The sequence below is a fragment of the Cryptomeria japonica genome, chromosome 10 (genome assembly GCF_030272615.1).
Source record: "Cryptomeria japonica chromosome 10, Sugi_1.0, whole genome shotgun sequence".
NCBI classification, from domain to species: domain Eukaryota; kingdom Viridiplantae; phylum Streptophyta; class Pinopsida; order Cupressales; family Cupressaceae; genus Cryptomeria; species Cryptomeria japonica.
Window position 1 is genome coordinate 856,731,617 of NC_081414.1, and position 10,588 is coordinate 856,742,204.

Sequence of the window (10,588 nt, forward strand, 5' to 3'; positions counted from 1 at the left end):
ATCCAGATCAAAACATTTATTTCACCGAGGCATTAAATACTCTTTCATGCATATTGAAAACTTCTACTATACTAACCTTACAAAAGCTTCCTCATGTAAGCACAACATCTTTACCAAATAATGATGTAGTTTTGTAAATTGTACACCCTTAATTTGGTGGTACAATTTCACGCTTAATTTAGCACCTACCTTAATGTGTTGCATTTTGTATTTTTAAATTCCCTTTAAGCATTTAATTAATTAATTTAATTAAATCTAAATTCCTCTTTTATCATTCTACACATCATAAAATTGGGCCCTTAACCCTAACTGTGACCCTTTTTATTTTATCCTTCTAATCAATTAATTCATCAAAGCCCTAATTAGGTCATATTTTGACCTTCAAGGCATGATTTTGCATATCTACACACCTTGAATTTTCACACTACACTGAGCTAGGATTTATTTTGTAATCACAATACATTGCATCCCTAAAAAATTGGAAAAAAGTCGATCAGACCAGAGCGCCACATTCTAGTCCCAACTTTTTCTCCCTGAATTTTGGGATCATGTTTTGGCATTATTGTAATGTTTAAATCCATTTTCGTGTGAAAATATATCAATTCTAAGTCAGCCTTTGATTAGAAACAAAGTTAGGGGTTCACATATATAACCTTTCCTTTCCTCATTTGAAGGATCCAACAACTCTAGCAATTGAAGGAGCCTCTTGTGAAGTGAAAGTGTAGGTTATGTGAAGTCTTCAATCATGAAGTCAAGTATTCATCAAGTCTTCAACCATTTTCATCATCAATTGAATCTTTGAAGATATTAAAGAGTAATAGGAGATCACTAACTGTTGATTGGCTTGTACCTCTCCCTTAGGGTTTGGTATGGTTTCATATTATTTTCATATCTTTATATCAATTTCACAACACTTGTTTTTAGATATACATTATTGATTTATATTATTTCTTTTGTGATTTGAAGCATTAATTATGTTCATTTAGGGGTTTTACTCAAAGCATAGGGTAGAGATCTAATTTGCATTCTAGCTCATTAGGATCTTGTAAACACATGAGATTCTAGCACACACATTTCAATACATTACTGACTATTTGTGGAGGTTGAAATAATCAAAACAAAGGGTTTTGAATAAGGAGAAACCTTGTATGGCCACCCAAACACCATTTTTCAAGTTGCAGGTGAAAATACAGAAATCCGATGGAGTTGCAATCTTCAAAAAAGCTAGAACTTGTAGGTATAGGTCCAAATCCAAAAGCAGGCCCTAGATCCCTAATAATAGAGCACCTAATGCCATGGTCTACTACATTTTTTAGCATGCTTTGGTATTTCTACATCTCAGGGCTTTAACAAGCAGATTCTAGAAGTCCAACTCAATACAGTAAGGGGGACTAGAGCACCCAATGCTCTGTCCAGCTCAATCATGCCCAAATTTTGATATCAGGTACATACTAGAATTTCCCCTTCATATTTGTACTTTGTGTCTCAGTTTCAGTTCTTTATTTCTCTATTATTTCAGTTTACCTATTAATTTCCTTCATCTTTCTCGCTTAGTTTATCATCGTTGCACATTTAGCTCATTTCCCTTTCGTATCAGCAAAGGAATAGAAACCCTAAGAGTATTCCTTGACTCTCTTTTACAAGAGTTTTAGTCAAAGTGAATCACTTCCTTAGGCTCTTTTGTATTCCAATATGTGGAGGAAAGTGGTGTTAGGTCCTAAACTACCCAATCCCATTTTTCACTATCACAGATGACAACATTTGTCACTTAGTATCAAGCCAAATATACCATTGAACATTTGTAATCAACTTACTGTAATGTCAATGATAGTACAATATTAACTGAGATACCAATCAAACTCAGTAGTAACACCAAGCATAGCATATTGATATCATACATCTCTCATTCATCTTCAACAAAAAAACTTTAAGTGAGGTACCTATAAAAATTAACAACATTAACATCATACATCTCTGATCATCTTCCATAACAAACTTCAACTGAGGCACCAATCAAACTCAACAACAACACCAATTTTTGTCATTCTTAATAAACAATACAAAATAAAGAAACCTTCATATACTTGTATGATAGAATAACAACTCACCCATCACCAACAATAGTTTGCACAACATAAAATTGTATGTGGACCAACAAGTTTGACATCAAAGACAAGATAAGCAACTAGGCTACATCCATACCAATGGGACATCCATACCACCAACAATTTTGACATCAGTGGCAACATAACTCAGATCTTCAAAAAAATGTTGTTGATATTGTTGATGTACTTATTATGTTGTTGATATGTCATCATATGTAGAGTTTATGTTGTCGTAGTTTGATGAGGAAAATGGGATGCAATACACTAGTGATTGATGGTTGTAGTTGCTTAGGGTTGTGTATGCCCACTTTCTTTGGTGTTTGATCTCTACACTCTATCTGAGATAATGCATTGCTGCTAATGATGCTATTGTGATTGTATAATGATATCCCTATAATGGAGACTTATGGTGATGGTTGAGGATGTGTTCTCATTAGTCCTGACACTTTTGGTTTGGCTAATGATGTTTCTAGAATCTTTTACAGTATGATGAGTTGTGATATGCATGAAAGAGCATTTAATGTCTAGTTGGAATAATGCTATACATTCCTTTTTATTTGTGAATTTGGTCTTGTAGATTTGGACATAATGATTGTGGTCTATGAAAATTGCACTACTATCTTTTTAGGTTCCTATTGTTGCAGCTAAAGTGGTTTGTAATGGTTGTTTGCTAGCAGTTTAGGTGTCTCTCTAAAGTGGTTTGACTGGTTCAATAAATGTTCCACATTAATTTTTTAGGTGCTACAACTTAGAGGAAATATTTCTAATGTTTGTTTGTTGTCGCAATTCGAGTTTCATGTGTTGAAGTGATTTGTAAGAAGGTTTGTTGAAGTCATATTTAGGACTGTGTTTCTTGGTAGTCTAGTGATGAGTTGTCGTGTATCTATTTGTTTTACGCTAACATTTATCGAAGTGATAGTGAGATAAGTTTTTGGAAGTATTTCTGGATGTTCCATGAATGTCCTTATGTGCTCCGTATTGTGTTGGATGTTAATTTTGGTGTTGCATTGTGCTTGGTGTTGTGTTTTTGGGTAATTATGGTTATTTGACTCAAAGAAGTTTATTTTTTGGTTTGTACTTAAGTCTTAATTATATGTGTAGATGTTGAAGAGTGTGTTGAGTTGTGTTTGGGTCCTATCTATGGTGTGTAGGGATCTACATTGAGTTATTTTGTTTGGATGTTGTATTTTGGGTCGACTAGTTGTGTGCTACATTTCTTATCCACATCTTACCTTTTTGTTGACCTTAGATGATGTGCACCAGTGTGTACATGGTTTGGATCCGCTTAGAGAAGTGCAATATGATGTATTTAGGTCCTCTCTATCTTCTAGATTGGACCCCATTCATGATGGTTGCTTTTGTTGGCCAACTTGATAGGACTTATGCTTGCCCCTTGTTCTAGTTGACCTAGTTGATATTTACAATGAAGAGGATGGTACATATAGAAGATGAAATCTCTATGATTGTGTGTCTTTGAAGGTGTACTGAGAAGTGGTGAAGAGGATGAAGTGATGTACAATGTGTTTCACGTACAAGTGCTTTCATGATCATATAATTTGTAGAGTGTTGTGATACAATGAAAGTGAATGTGGTGGTGATTGTTATTAAAGTTTTTTGCTTGTAATAGAGGTTCAAGGATAGCTTCAGATTTAGAGAAAGAATTTATTTTACTAATTGAGAGATTTGATATTTATGTATCTTGCCTTGGAGCAGTGTGCTTCAGCCTATAAGTCTTTTATATCTTGCCTTGGAGCAATGAGCTTCAACCTACAAGTTCGTTGTATCTTGCCTTGGGATAGTGCATCTCAGCCTGCAAGTCCTCAAAGTGGAAGTGTGCTTGTTTGGCAGTGGTTGCCTAAAACATATTTGTAATGATTTCATATATATTGTGAGTTGATTGTAACCACGATTTTCCTTGTTTAGGGTTTTTCACATTAATTTGTTGTTGTCTTTTACATTGTGTTTTGTGGTTCCATGTTTCATTGTTGCTGATAAAGCTAAATATACATTGATTGTGTTTTATAAATTAAAATTTTAAGTAAATTCTTTTAAGGTATCAACATGATGCCACTCCTTTTGGTATCATTTACATTATTTCCTTATCATTTCTAGTAATCTTATGTGGAAGTGGGTATACCACATAAGGGTGCATACTACCCAATCGTTCCTAATATTCCCTTACATTTTTATTTTCTTGTGTATTGGATGACATTTCTTCCACTCATCAGCATCGGATTGTGTCACACATGGAAACAACACAAGTATGTGCACCTTGTCTTGTTGTCATGTGATGCCTTTGAGTTCAAACATAATTGTTGGTTATTTTTTGACTAAGTCATTTGAGTTGGATTTTGAGCATTACATTTAGTTTAGTTCACAACATTGCTAGGGGAAGTTTTAGAGATAGATCCAATCTTGTAAAAGATATTGCACTCCCTGTTTTGAGGTTGCCTTTTTCAATTTAAACTATGAAAAATGAGTAACCCATATTTTTTAACAATTGTCTCCTAATCTCCTACATTCACATTACTTCATTCATGAAACATGAAAAATCCTATAGTTTATTTAGAAACACAACAACTACTAGACAAAGCTTGGGATCGAAATCCAAGTAGCTAAGAAATTTTTACACATACAAATCAAACTTCTTAGATATGATAGAGGGACATGAAGATAGTGTCTATATGAACAACAAAATTAAACTATTTTTTTTCAAAGGACTTTAGTAAATGAATAATTTGAAAGAATATAGCTAAAATTCTATTTTTTGGAGATTATCATAAGGAATTTATATATGAAAGAACCGTTGAAAAGAGGTGTTTGAATCTGAGCTAATTATTTGTGCTCTATATTTCATATTTAATTTTATTTCTACCTCACCTTTCAATTTGTTGACTAAGCCTCATTCTTTCCAATTATAATGTGAACTCTCCTTGTCCTAGGAAGTTGGAAAGAATTGAAGAGAAGAGATATTGTCCTAAAATATATACTTTAGATTGTCTACTCTTTGAATAGTACATGTATCCCTATCCTCCTATTGAAAAATGAAGCAATAAAGATTAGTGAGTTTAATTCAAAATTACTCAATCTTATAGGCTACATGAAAATCACTCGCATTTACATGTACTGGAATCCATCATATAATATTTTTTTTAGTAATTCATTGGTTGCATGTAGCAACAAACAAATTATATTAAAAAAATATTAAGCTACAACACTTATAACAACCCTTGTAGTCTACTATCCCTCTTATAATGAGGCTTCTTACAACCTTCATTTGTTTTTAGATTCATCACATATTTGATATTTTACAATACAGTAGAGGAGGAAAATCAAGTTGCTATGAAGGGTGGTCAGACCCAATAAGGAAAAATCCAACTCTCCACTCCAAGCAATTCTTTGAGTTACCACAACCTCTAAGTCTACTCACTTTGATGATGAACATGCGTGTAATTGTGCAATGCTGATAGATAAAAATATTTAGACCTTAGTAATCAAAAGTACAGATTATTAGGACCACATAGACAACTATGTACACTCTTTGTCTAGGAAACACGTATAGTTTGGGGACAACAACATGACGTGGAAACATCCTGTATGGACGAGGTACAAAATCTGTAACAAAAAGATGCCAAACAATAGTGCCTAAGTTTTTTATGCTAAATACGATAAAAGTGACAAATAGGGAACTAACAGAGTTAAGTAAACCAATAGAAAGATAAGAAGAATAGATAAATACTCACAAAGGGTCTAGCAATCAAGTCTAATTACGCTCCATGTTATTTTTTGTTATACTTGCACACATACAATCAAGGAAAAAATGTTGGGGTGGTTATAATTAGAGGTTTGCCACAATTAAACCCCCATTTTGGTGTTTTCATGTCCATGAACAACCAAATAGATAAATTTGGATGAAAGAAATAAATTGATACAAAGAGAGGTAAATGATAATTAGACAAGCATATATATACTAAACAATGCAAATAAAATAACCCAAAAAAGAAATACTTCCCTTCAATGCAAGAAACCAAGAGATTGCTAGAGTGAAGAAGACCATAGGCTTACCAATTTGGTAGAGCTTCATTGTGAGCAACAATGGAGATGAGATGAACTGGGAAATGTTAGGCCCAATATGGAAAGCTAATGTACTGAGAGGGGAGGGGTGAATAAGTACTTCAAAACATTTCTTCAACAATATCTTTACTATTATGCATAAACCGAATAGTGCAGTAACGTAATATAAAACTAAAACAGATAGATAACAATCATACATGATTCACTCCATAACACATATATTTTGGTTACACAGAAACTCTTGGTTAGAGAGAAAAACTGCGGTGGGGATGGCACCCATAACTTCACTACTGTAATAATAAAGAGTGATCGATTAGAGCTACATGTTTAGCTATTTCTGATAGCATACCCTGTTAGGAGTAACAAGATCTGTTAGATCTACCTTGCTAAAGGATTTTACAACACTTCATCTAAATGTTGCACCTGGTTAGAGGCTTTACAATTTATAGACTTGATTAGAGTCTTTTACCTTGTTAAAGGTTTCTCTTACAACTTCAAAATATTACAATAAAATCATTACAAATATCTGTAACTTTACATTTGGAATGTTATAGCAGATTCTATGTGCTCAGAATAAGTTACCTTGCTTATAGCATACCTTGGTAACCCATATAGTAACTCGGTAAACCCTTCTGTTTACTCTGTTCTTTGACTGTTCTCTGAAAACCTTCTCGGTGACCTCTGTGTCTCTGTAACAGTCTCCTCATACTCATGCACACACCTTTAACTTTTAACTCATGTTGTATAAATAGATCTCTTATGATGGAGATCCAATTCATTGCTTCGATCTTACAAACACGATTTATTGAATGAATGGCCATGCAAAATATTCCATTGGTTAGATAACCTCAAAATCATCCCCAATCTTTAAGTGCAATTTCCAATGTGATAATGGTTAGATGTGCCTCGATCTTGTAACACGTTTTCATATGCATGTCTAGGTTCAATGAATCTGGTAACACGTTTCACTCGATGTAAATCAACTCAGTGTGTCATCTTTGCTGCTCGATAGACATATAAAGATACTCGATAGACAGCTTGGTGTATACTGCGTTCTATGACTGCTTTCTTCTGTAACCGACTAGATTGTTCATACCGACTGAATATTTCGGTAATAGATAACCGACTAGAGTATATAGTATAACTTTGACATAAAACTAATGGCAATCTAATAAGTAGTAACATTCTCCCCTTTTGACATTAGTTGAGATGTTTGACAAAAACTACTTTCAAAGTTATAACTCAATAATCTATATACTTGCAAAATTTGACTATACTGACAGTATATAGAATAGTCAATAAAATAATATATCAAATATACTCCCCTTGTCAATATACTGTACATAACTCTGATTTTGCATGCTTGGTGATTTGTTCTTGTGCTTTGCTTACTGTTCTGTATACTGCTCGGTATACTCCCCCTGTATACTATACTCTGAATACTATACCATTCTCTCAATACTGTATCACTCCCTTAGTACTGTCACATATTACTCCACAAATATAGTATCACTCCCCCTTTTTTACAAACATCAAAAACGTAATTTCCATTCGGGGGTGGTAACTGATCAAAAATGGATTTGTACTTGGTCTGGGCATCACTGAGAGCAACAGAGAGTGCATCCTTTACACTGTCCATTAAAGAATTTTGCGTTTGAATATCAGCCAATAGTGATATTAAGCCATCTAGAGTGCTTCCCTCTTGAGTAGTAGATAAGTAGGTGGCTCGGTTGATCTGTTCTTGGACTGATGAAAGATGTGGAAGGAATAATGTCTGAAGGGTCATTATGTCCATCCGGATCTTGTGTTCTTCATTTCTTAAGTCCAATTGTTGAGCCATGAGTTGTTGAAGCTTTGTATAAAAATTCTGAATTGAATTTGGCTCAGTGGTCAACTTGCTTGAGAGATCGGTGATCTCTTTCTCAATTGCCTTTGTTTTATTCTTAATGTCTTTAATGAATAAAGAAAATGTGCAGAGTTTCTGAAATAAATAATGAATGTTCTTGAGTTGAGGAGTTAACTCAGCAATAAATTTGACAAGTTTAACTTTGCCAATAGCTATAGCTTTTTGTACCTCTTATATCATCTTGGCAGTGAGCTCTTTGTCTTTCAGCTTGCTCAAATACTCTGATGCCTCTACTCCAGATGTCTCTATCTTTGTTAGGAGTTCATCTAGTTGAATGTGGATGGCTACATCAATTGATATTGTAGCTTCAGGTAGCATATCTATTAAAAGTGCTTTTACCTTCTGAAGTACTTTATTTCTCTTTTGAATGGCCATTTGCTTCTCTTGTTCAGCCTTTGCTTTGGACAGTTCACCGAAATCAATGAGTGCTTGCCCTTTCAATTTTGCTATGTCTACATTGGGCAACACTATTGGTTTTGACAAATCAACTTTAAAACTATGCTTCTTCACTTTCTTTTCTTTACCTTTCACCGATGGAACTAAGATAATGGCTTGTGAGGCTTGATGACCCTCAGTCGGTTGCTCGGTAGAGGCAACACTTTGATCGGTTCCTTTATCCTTTGTAGAGTCCTTCGGTGTCTCAGTTGCAACATTCTCAGTGTTAGAAGGTGCTTGAGATGTCTGTTCTTGAGTAGTACCTTCTCCTGCTGCAGACTTGTGACCTTCAGTGCCTTGATCTATATCCCGAGGAGTTTCGGTTGAGACAGGTTGCTTGACCAGTGGATAAGGCTGAACTTGTTCCAAAATAACTAGATACAAGTTTTGCATATGCAGTGCCTTCTATCATTTCATGTTCTGGTGCCTCTGAATCAATGACATCTTCATCTATTTGAATGGTGTTAGCAGGGTCTTGTTCGGTAACAACATGACCTTGCTCGGTGACATCAAGATTGTGCTTGGTGACATCAACGATTTCAACTGTAGCTTGCTCACCGGCATCCTTGATTTTGAATATTTCCTGCCACTTTGCTTTTGTCTCATTTTCTACTTCAATATATAGCCCATTCATCAGTTTTAAAGCTCTCTGTTTGACAAGAAACTTAGAATTGTAGGTTGTCAGATGTTCCTTTATTTCAGCTACTGACATATCATGAAATAAATGAACCAGACTTCTCTCTATGATTTGTTTCTTTGAGTCCATTGCACACTTCCACCTATTATCAATATGCAGATACAGTTCATTTGGAAGTGACTTAGCTAGTTCCAATGGAGCTAACCAGAACTTTAGAAGTGTGTAGATGACAACTTCTTCAATTTGTCTCTTTTCATCATTGTTCTTGGTTTCATACTTGACATATCTAAATCCTCCAAGTCCACCATATTCTTTCAGATTAGCATAGAAGTTTTCAACACTATGTATATTTACCTTCTTTCTCTTGACAATCTGAAATTTTCTTGCATCTTCTGATTCGGTATCACTAGACTCTTTTGCCAAAATGAGTCTCTGAGTAGATTTCTTGTATGTCTTTGTTACCTTGGGAATAGTAACACTCTTTGTCTTCTTACTCGGTGAAGCTGCAGATGCTCTAGTGTTAGGTCATTTTACTGGAGGTGGAGTCAGTGAGACTTTTGATGTGTCCTATTTCTTTCTCTTTAACACTTTACCCTTAGGCAATTTAGTGCTCGGTGTTATAGCTGCCTCTTGGGCTTCAGATTCCTCTTCGATAATGGCAATGGTGCCTTTGACAGGTGTAGAGGAAGAGTCTTCTCTGAATTTCTCTGACAATGCCTTAATCATTTTTGTTGCCTTTCTTGTAGCTTTGGGTACTACAATGCTCATCTTTACCTTTTCCTTTACTTCCTCATAGGTACCATACCTCAGCTCGGTAGCATGTCTGGGCAATGTAAGAAATGCATCAATTTGCTATTTTGTGATGTCAAAATCAATCTCATAACCCATTGGTGACAAAGATTGAGTCCTCGGTTCCACAACATTCACATAACAGTAATCGGTGTCAACTTCAAAACATATATCATTTTTGTATTTCTCTACTAGCTGGGGTGGAATCCTATATCTGTTATGCATTTTCTCTTAAAATTTACTGAAGTAATCATCCATGATATCATTAAAATTATCACCTAACTTCTTAATGAAATCATTTATCTGATGGGTGACTGGTCGATGTAGCTCCCAAACAACTTTACCGACTGATGGAAAGAATTTTTCAAAGTAGAAAAACATGCATACCAATAGTGATCCAAACTTTAGAGTATTAGCCGAGTTGTTCTTCTTCGGCTTCCTGATGGTGTTCAGATTTTCAAATAGGTTCTTCAGCAACACCTCACATAGGTCAATTTTCATTCCCTTTTTCACAATTTTGTAAGCAAAGTCTACTGTTGTACAGGGAACACTGTTTTCCCTTGCCGATTGGAAGAAACAGTAGCCCATTACTGTAATGGCAAACTTTAGTTCTTCATCAATGACATTATTCAGTTTCAATCC